The sequence below is a fragment of the Typopeltis vanoorti genome, chromosome 18 (assembly GCF_054136105.1).
Source record: "Typopeltis vanoorti isolate ZY-2024b chromosome 18, IOZ_Tvanoo_1.0, whole genome shotgun sequence".
Classification (NCBI taxonomy): Eukaryota; Metazoa; Arthropoda; class Arachnida; order Uropygi; family Thelyphonidae; genus Typopeltis; species Typopeltis vanoorti.
This window is the reverse complement of record NC_143566.1, coordinates 66870549-66878674: the sequence shown is the minus strand read 5'-3', so window position 1 is coordinate 66878674 and position 8126 is coordinate 66870549.

Below are 8126 nucleotides of genomic sequence, written 5' to 3'. Positions count from 1 at the left end.
TCACATGGAGAGAAGAGGCTAGGAATAAGAAAAGTCTCATTGACTATGTTATTGTTGATAGTGATGTTTTCTCCCTGGTGCAGGACACCAGAGTGTACAGAGGATTTGAAATCGGAAGTGATCACTATTTAGTCTTGAGCAGGATAAAATTGAATTTCATATTGAAAAGAATAACATGTAAGAAAGTTTTAAAGCGAATGAAAGTTGAGCAGCTCTCACATGTGAACTGTAGACTAAAATACACAAAGATTATTGAAGAAAAAATGAAAGAGTTTGAGAACAGGAATCAAACCTTGGAGATTCAGTGGCAAACTCTGAAGAAAACATTGATTGATTCTGCCAGAGAGGCATGTGGTGAGGTTATCTGTAAGGATAAAAAAAATCAGAACTCCCTGGTGGACACAGGAAGTTAAAGAGGCAGTGAAGGAAAAGAAGAAAGCATACCAAAAGTTCCTGTCAAATAAGTCAGCTTGTGCTCTTAGAGAATATAGAGACAAATGCAAGAATGCTAAACACTGTGTAAAACTAGCTAAACAAAAGTCATGGGAGGACTTTGGCAAGAATATAGAAAATAAATATCAAGAAGGTGTCAAAATATTCTGGAGGTTGTTGAAGAAGCTTAAGAATGGAGGAAAGAATGCTGTAAAAGGAATTAGAGATGATAAAGGTGACATGAACACTGAAGAAAAAGATATCCTTGAAGTATGGAGTAATTACTTTGAAAAACTGCTAAATGAAACAAGCAGTGATGACAGCACAGTGGTAAAAAACACTGACCAGGCATGCAGTCAGGAATACATATCCATACTGGAAGTAGAAAAAGCCATCAAAGGCTTAAAATGTGGAAAGGCAGCAGGAGTAGATGATATTCGACCAGAAATGCTGAAGTATGGTGGTATAAGAGTCTTACAGTGGCTGCACTGCATAGTTCAGAAAGCTTGGACAGAGGGACGAATTCCCGATGATTGGAGTAGAGCTCTCATAGTACCCATATATAAAAAGGGAAATAAAACTGCATGTGAGAATTACAGAGGTATTTCCCTACTAAGTGTTCCTGGCAAGATCTATGCAAGTATACTTGAGAAACAGTTGAGAAGAATTGTGGAAGAAAAGCTTGGTGAAGAACAAGCTGGATTCAGGCCAAATAGAGGCTGTCAGGATCAGATCTTCACTTTACGACAAATAGTCGAGAAAGCATGGGAATATAACAAAGATCTGTATTTAAGTTTTGTCGATCTGGAAAAGGCATATGACAAGGTGCCAAGAGAGAAGCTATTCAATACGCTTCAGTTATATGGTGTCAATGGAGCATTATATCAAGCAATACTTAGTCTTTATTTGAGTTGTAAATCAGCAGTTAGAATTGAAGGAAGTACAGGAAGATGGTTTAATGTTAAATCTGGTGTGAGAGAAGGATGTATATTATCCCTCTGTTATTCATTATCTATATGGATCACATTATGAAGGAAAGTGGTATTAAACATGATATCAAAATTGGAGATGTTAATGTCAGCTCTTTGCTTTATGCGGATGATGTTATACTTCTAAATAAATCTGCTACAAGTATGCAAGATTCTCTGACTAAATTGAATAGCTGTTGTAATAGATATGGTATGAAGGTCAGCAATAAAAAGACAAAGACAATGAAAATATCAACTGCATTGTGAATGGTGAACCTATAGAACAAATAAAACATTTCAGCGACTTAGGCAAGATTTTTAGCGAAGATGGTAAATTAAATATGGAAATAGACAACAGAATCAACAAAGCTGGTATGGTAGGCAGTCAATTGAATAAATGAATAAGTATTGAATAAATAATTGAAGTCATATGGAATAAGAGAGAAATTAGTCAGAACACTAAATTAGCTGTATACAAGACAGTGTTCAAACCAGTTTTAACTTATGGATCTGAGAGCTGGGTCAGAAGTAAAACACTTGATCAAAGACTAGAGACCACAGATATGAGAGTCCTGAGAAAGATTATAGGCATGAACAGATGGCATCATTGGCAATATCATATTAAAAACGAGGATATTAGGAAAGAACTTGACGTTGTCAGCATCCAGGAATGCGTTAGCAGAGCTAATCTTAGGTGGTATGGTCACTTAAACAGAATGGGCGAGGAAAGATTAGCAAAACAAGTGTTCTCTACCAGGTTGGCAGCAAAACGACCCAGAGGAAGACCAAGATATAGGTGGATTGATACGGTACAAAATGCTTTAGACGATAGAAATATAAGATCTGATAATGTTGGAGTCTTGACAAGTAACAGACTGATTTGGAGGGAAATTAATAATGATGTAATTTTTTTCATGTAGTACTATCATATCCTATACACTCCTTGAGGGTACATGGCAGGAATTTGATGATGATGATATTTAATTTACCATCTTTACAAAAATTGTGCCTAAATATCTGAAATGATTTACTTGTTCTATAGTGTTACCATTCAAGTTAGAATTCATGTCAGTACAGTTTTAATTAAAGTGAAACTGATTATAATTAAATCTTAATTATCAGTTTCACTTTATTCTGTTTTTTTTTAATTTGAATACTAAAAATAATTTTGTACACTTAAACATTGTAATGTATTAAGATAATCTTTAATTTTCTGATATAATGCAAATATTCTATAATCATTGAGCATTGCCTTCCCACCCACCCAACATGTATTATTCTTAATCAAATGTATATTTTTTTTTATTAATAGCTCACTGCAAAAGTTACTCTGAAAATTTGTGATAGAGACACTAATATTCCCGGTTCATTATGAAAATTCAAAAAAAAAAAAAAAAAAGTGTTTGGAACCAGTAGCAGGTCTTAAAAATCAACTGAACTCCATTAAATATTGTTGTGTGATAAAATATTTCTCCAGAATATGGGAAACTGACTATCCAACTCAACAACAGCAGCTACCTATCAGTATACCTACAGAGGGCACATCTTAGCATGCTTTAGGCTTTGTCTTATATCTTCTGCTTGTCTTTTGTATTATTTGTACGTATGTCACAATTCTTGCTTTCTATTTACATTTTTTATGCGACTCCTAGTCATGAAAGATTGTAAGCCCAATAGCTTGTTAGTATGTACTGCAAAGGCTAAGGATTAGTAAGCTCTTTTTTTTTTTTTCCTTAATGCATAAGAGCCTGTGTAGCTCAGTGGATGTGGCGTTTGCCAACCACGGCGCTTGGCCGCACGAAGGAAGACTTGGTTTCGAGTCTAGTCGGCGACTAGAGGAAATTTTTCTAAGCCTTTTTTCGATCGGTTCCCGAGTTAGTCGATCTCTGGCACGGGCAAGCAGGTTTTTCCTCCCGGAAACTCGGGTTTTTCGTCCTGTAAACTCAAGAAAATCGACCGTAGAACCCACATTATTTCAGACATTAAATATATTGTGTTAGGGACCACGAGATGGCGGCACATTTGAGCTGTCTCTCTTCACTGAGTACCGCTTAATTAGTGATAGCCTTGGGCCATCTATCTCTGATTGGTACCAGTGGAGATTGAACTGCCCACTCAGTCTCCAAAAGTTAGATAGGGCTAAATGGCCTCGCCTACTCCCCGTATACGGGAATAAAAAGGCGTTAGCTGATTTTTTTTTTTTTTTTTTTTAATAATGCATAGTCTGGAAATCCTTCTCTGGAGACTAAACATTCATTTTTTTTTTTCAAGCAATCTCAGGTTTTGCAGTGATCTCGCACTAGGCAATTAAATTCATTTCTCGCTTAAAGCTTATATTGTATTCTTAATGATGTCTATAAAAAACAAAAGATTGGAGTTATTAAATCTTTAATTTTTTTCTTAGTGCTGTTTTTTATTCCATAGGATAAAAAACAAACAAAAAAATGAATAGCTTTACCCATTTCTTCAAAATAGATGAGCAAACAGTGAAATTTGAAAATTTAGCACTTGTCTCTAAATTTGCAAATCTTGTTCCTGAATCACTGAAACAACAGCGTTCATTGCATTCCATATTTCCATTTTTTTCTTGGGTTTTCCTTTGGATTTGGTTTCCATTTTTCTGTTTTTCTAATTATTCTTTTTGCATTGTGTTAAGATGCTTTTGCCATTCATTTATTGTGAAATGAAGAAATATGTTATATTTATCTCAAAAACCAACTGAACTCCAATAAATATGGTTGTGTGATAGAGAAACTTATCAAATTTTGTTTTCTCACAGCTTCCTAAGTACTTTTATTTCTGTAGTAGTAGTATAGTTTAGCTGTTTGATCTTAACTGTTTTCAGTTTTCATTTCAGATACAAAAGTTAATAATAAACTTCTATCTCAGTCCTCACGTACATCCCACACATAGCACTGATGTGCATATAGGTTCTTCAATCTTTCATGTATGGGATCAATATATGAAAAGTTGGTGGTGGTTCTTATATATTTTATATATCAGGGGTTGTGGCTTACGTCCACACATCACACGGCTTTTCATGATCTACCAGGAAAAAATTTAAAAGAGAGGAGGAGACAACAAAAAAGAGGAACAAAATAAAAAGAGAAGAGAGAGAAAAACAGGGTCAATAAAAAGTATTATTCGAAATACATCAAATGAAGTTTACTTTGAACAATTAGAATAATTTTAAAGTCGAAACACAATAATTTTAGTTACTTATTATTTAGCTAGTAGTAGAGGCCTTCCTTGTATCCATTTTCTTAGTAAGCTCCTTAAAATTACGTGTATAATTAGTCAAAAGCAGTTCTTACAAGCTCGTTACATTTCTCTCCATGCACACACTCACTCATTTACTCCCATATCATCGCATCGGTCAAAGGTTGTGGCTCTTCTAAGTCTCACTGGAATTATCGTGGCTCCAAAAGGACAGTAGTTGGCCACCCCTGTTTTATATATGCACCGTGTTTTCCAGCATATAAGACGCACCCTCTTTTTTGTACACATTTTTAGGAAAAAAACTTGATCGCTGAATATTATAACGAATTTACAATATTTCAAATATAAAGTAATAATTAGATCTACTTTCAACAAATACCTAATCTAACTAGGAAAGAGTACCACCTTTTAATCTTCTTTGTGAAAACCCAGAAATTCGTCTCCAGTGCTAAATAAGAAACACTTGGAACCTCTTCTAAATTAGAATCTGAGTCCTCATACAACAAATTGTCCTCTGTACCATCCAGTGCATTACTAATGCCACACTTCTTAAATGATTTAACCACTGTCTCAGTTTTCACAGCATCCCATGAAGCTTTGACCCACTCCCAAACTTGTGAAATGCTAGACCTCTTCCTTCTTCCTGATGCCATAACCTCAAAATCTGAAGACTGCATCCAGCAGTCTTCTTCATGCAGTGTTCCACTTCTCCTTCATAAATCCCTTAAATGGTTTATTAATACAGACATCTAAAGGTTGAAGCTGACTAGTTAGATCTCTGGAATTACAGCTAACTGAGTTTTCAATTCCTTGAGTTTATTTTTAATATCTTCTGTTCTGTGAGAACAAAACTGATCCCATACTAGCAGAGCAGGCTTCTTCACTAGAGCACCTAGACCAAATGTTATCTATCCATAACTGGAATACATAACTAACATAACTGGAAAGCACTCGCACACACGCTGCAAGGAAACAAGAAAGAAATCGCGTAACTCGGAACAGAGAAAATTTCCAGAAATGAAAGACCTATTTTCAAAGAAAAAAGTGCGTCTTATACAACAGCAAATATGGTCCCAACCTACATAAGAGTTATGTTTGGCAAACTTTATATAGCTCAAATTTTACACAGGTTGGATTTACCCTCACCCACTCATTAATCACACCCTATTATGTGTTTACAGTATGTGTATGCGGTAGTTCATATGTTTTAAAAGTTATTCTTTCTGTTAGTTTCATTCACAGGCAGACACAGATTACATTTTAGAATATAATTATTAATACAAAGTAATCAAGTATAATAGTATGAGAAAATTAAAAATTCTGTGCAAAGTAAATAATGTCCTGCCACATATTTAGAAGTTTTTGAAGTTGACTTCTGTGTTGTAGCAGGCATTAGAAACATCTTTATGATAAATTTCCCTTGTAATGTACACAACACTCTTGAGCACAATGCTTCTGTAACTTAATGCTTTTTCATGACATCTTTTTGGTAAAGACAATTAAACAAAAATGTTTAATTTTGCCATCCATATGAAATTATTAACAGATGGCTGAACAGTGACTTCTCCCTTTCATAAAACTCTTGATAATGGACTAAAAGCATCATCTTTTTCTCTTTGGACCTTTAAGAATATGTGAATTCATCCTCCAGGTGTGTGCAGACATGTGGTACACAGATATATCCTGACTGGTAACCCGGAAGAAACAGAACTATGAAAAAACAGAACAGTGAGGAAAAAGAACAGTGACAAAACAGATCAGGGGAAAAAATAAAACATTTATTTGATACATCATATCTCTATGTTGTATCTATTTATTAATAAAATATCTATATAAAAGAAATATATATTAAAAAAATAATTAATCACTGCAGGTTGGCCATTTGGCATAAAAACCGCAATTTATCTTCTTGATTTTGATATTCCTGCACAACTATTGCCATTTGATTACTAAGGGTCTCATACCTCTTTTTCTGACTTCTGGGTGACCTGTATGGACATTGGCTAATAATAATCGCTGGCAAGCTATATCGCATCTTAATCCATCTAGTAGGTTCCAGCTTGGGTGACTACAATGAAACAATGAGTTTAAGGTATTGTGAAAACCTTCACAACAGTTTGTAGTCTTAGGACATCTCTCAGCAGCAGCAGTCTCAAAATGATTCCATATTCTAATTGGAAAGAGAGGTGATCTTCCTGCAACTCCTTCGATATAGGTTGAGAAGAAATGTGTGAGAACTTCATTGTAGTTATCCTCATCTGGAATGTGGCAGGTAGTTGGTCAAAGACAGTTCTTACACCTGTTATTCTGTTTCTCACATAGGCAAATCAGTTGTAGCTGGATTGGGAATAAGTAGTTTCTTTATGTTTAAAAAGACTTTGCATGAGTGAGGATTGCTTTGGTAAGTGTTCCAAAACATTCCTATTCACTTCTGATAAAATAATTCCCATAGGAATATTTCCCTATTCCTCGGAGTTGCACCAACTACCTTCATGTCTTGCTTCATCCTAGCCTTTAAAATGTTTGCCTGTGCTTTTTGAGGATTAGAATCATGGCAGTGTTGTGGGACCTCTCCAATGATATTTTCTTCCTGTGTCCTCAGGATTGCCCTGCATTTGGTGGCAAAGTAGACTGCAACTCCAGGTAATCACTCCACTTTCGTTTTCCCTATACTTGGTATATTCATATCATTGGTACAGTAGAACTTGATTTCCTTTGTGTAAGTGAAAATTCCATGATAACAGATCTGTTAAAAAATAAATTTATTATTAATTTTATATTCAAGCTTTGTCATAGTACTAAACTAACTAGTAAATTATACGGACAGATAAGTAACCGCCGATATGATCATAAATGCATATGAATACTTACCTTGCGAATAAATTGTATGTCTACAGCGAATATGTGGAAGATGATCACCCTTTTATTCCAATTCTTAATGCCTATAGCAGAATTTCCTGAATTTAATAAAAGTGTTATATTGTAAACTTACCAGAAACTGCATTAGGGGCGTTGAGTGAAAGGGTACCTATTCCTGGTAATCCTATAATCTGGTAAGCCGCTCAGTTCTTAAGAAGTACCCCTGTAATTACTTAGTATTCTTGGAAATGTAGGCACACAGTTTATTTGTATTTTTGCTAGAACGAAAATGTTTCGTCCCATTATTCCATTCATCCTTTTGACAAAATATGGATAAGGAGCCACAGGGGTCTGTGAAGGACTTGCTCATTTAAATGTTGTAGAACTATACATTGATGTTTTTACGCCGAATGGACAACCTGCAGTAATGAAAAATCTATACAACATATAGGGATACGACAATAATAATAATAATAAAAATGTTTTATTTTTCCCCTGTTCTGATTTGTCATAGTTCTGTTTCTTCATTGTTCTGTCACAGTTCTGTTCTTTCATTGTTCTGTTTCTTCATATTCTGTACTTTCATGTTCTGTTCTTTCATGGAACCGTCCTGACCTGACTTTGAATGGTGGAACGCCTATAGCAGAA